General features: G+C 27.1%; 1 long non-coding RNA gene across 1 annotated transcript; it reads right to left on the reverse strand.

Moving 5' to 3' along the window:
* Positions 1-436: 436 nt before the first annotated feature.
* LOC126738780 (uncharacterized) lies at positions 437-1,390 on the reverse strand. The gene is made up of 3 exons (XR_007661439.1): positions 1,300-1,390; positions 851-911; positions 437-794 (listed from the first exon to the last, which is right to left on the reverse strand). It is a non-coding gene; the product is annotated as an uncharacterized LOC126738780 (long non-coding RNA).
* Between the last annotated feature and the right edge of the window lie 772 nt (positions 1,391-2,162).

Genomic DNA, 2,162 nt, shown 5'->3' on the forward strand with positions numbered 1-2,162 from the left:
TTTTTAGTAATTTTTATTTGTGAAATAACATTTTTTTTGTAATACCACGTTGTAAATGTAAAAAATGCTCTGGTAAAATTACATTGGAATAATTGTATTTTTTTACTAGCTGCAGTTTTTTGTTTAGTATTTTAGATAAATTAAATAAAAGACTAAAGTGGCAATTTAAAAAAATACAAAGGATTTATTTTTTCAAAACTCAATGGAAATTCAATAAACTCAGTAGGAACATAACAAAACTACATGGTAAGTTTTCAAAAAAAAAAGGAAAATAACAAGTATATTTGAAACATAAACTCTTAAAACTCTTGAAGTAGCCAAGAACTTTGACATAGTCTATATACATTTTGGGGCCCCATATAATATCAAATATGTTAATTGATATTATATGGGGCTACTTTAGCTACTTACAAGCTAAATCTCACAAAAAAAACCCTTTAAGGTTGGAACAAATTCATTTAACATTTATGGACTCAAAAAAAGAAATAATATAATAATTTATAAATAATTATTTAATAAAATAATAATTTATTATTCTATCTTGGCTAACTTCGTTAAATATGAAATAACTTTTCTTTTCGAAAGATTTTGTTTTTTCGATTTGGTTCCTGCTTCGGGGTGTATTTTTGAAATATATCTTTGAAGGAACTCCAAAATGCAGGATGCTTCTTTGGGATATTCCAAATTAAAGACAAAATAAAGTGCAATTAAGCAATGCAATGCTCCTCCAAATGAGTCACATTTTTCCGTAACAGGTTCTTGTTCTAGGTATATTTTTATAGTATTGTTAGAGCCTACAAATAAAAAAAAATACTTATAATCTATTTTCAAAAAAAATATTTTTACTTACCACCACATAATACAATGCATGGTTCCATACCAAGCTCAAAAGAAGATTCATCGGTAATGTCCTGGAATAAAATAAGTACATATAATATTTAACCTTTTGACAAAAGTTTATTTATATTATTTAGTTTATTTTTTGTTATTAAAATTATAGGTATTTTGCTCCAAATGGCATTAAAAATTGCTTTTTAATGCCGTTTAAGAAGCATATATATAAAATGAATATTGGTAAATATAAATATAAATCATTAACATTATTAGTTTACAAGTTTTCTATTACAAGTGTATATAACTTTTACTTGCTGAAAATCTATACTAAATCCATACTAATAGGTAATAAGACATTTTCATAAAGGACCACGCACAGATTATATGGAAATTGGCAACCTGACCAGTCAGGCAATTTGACAAGTAATCATTGTTAACAGGTATTAACGTAAATATTTAACTTACCTGATACTTATAGGCACGAAGAAACAGTAAAGATAAACAGAAGGACTAGCACAAAATTCTTTATTACCTGTCTAAGTCAAAAATAATAACTGAGTCGTCATTCACGTTAAAAATTTCGGAATCGCTTAGGGACGCGTAAACACGCACTCTCATTGGCCGCGGTTTACATAGCCAATGTAAATTTAAGAATTAAGGTATAAATTTACAAAACACTTGTAATTTTACATTATATTAGTAAAAATAATTACAAATATTATGTGACTTTATAATATGAATGTGATTTTGCAACTTTCTTCGGTAATTTTACAAATCTAATGTAATATTGCTTATAAGTTTCACAAAGTGATTTAAATTTACACAAGTTTTTTAGGAGTTTTAGTAAATACTTGGTTTATTACAAAATATTTTAATTTTACTGAATAATTGTTGTAACACTACTGAAATTTCTGTAAACTTAAAAAGTAAATTTACAATAATTTTTTTCAGTGTGTGTATTTAAATTGAACAGACATATGTAACTTCTTTTAGGGCAATTGAATTTGACGTTGGCGATATCAGGATATATCGGAAATGTCTGTTTTGATTGTTGCGTATGTCAAAATTCATATTATGCGTGATATCGAGTAATCAGTTATCTTTTGTAAGGAATGGCCCTGGGGCGCACCCTACACATAAAATTAAACTATAGGAACTAAGTAATGAAATTATTTGCAATTTCTGTTCTGTAAGTAAAGCAGATTGTTGGGTTTTTAAATATCCATCCAACAAAAGATTGTCTAAGCAGCAAGCAGCCATTATCAGATCATCGCATGTTTCGGGTAGTATGGCTATTGGAGTGTAAAATACTCTGAAAATTTGACATA

This window comes from Anthonomus grandis, chromosome 7 (assembly GCF_022605725.1).
Source record: "Anthonomus grandis grandis chromosome 7, icAntGran1.3, whole genome shotgun sequence".
In the NCBI taxonomy this organism is placed as follows: Eukaryota; Metazoa; Arthropoda; class Insecta; order Coleoptera; family Curculionidae; genus Anthonomus; species Anthonomus grandis.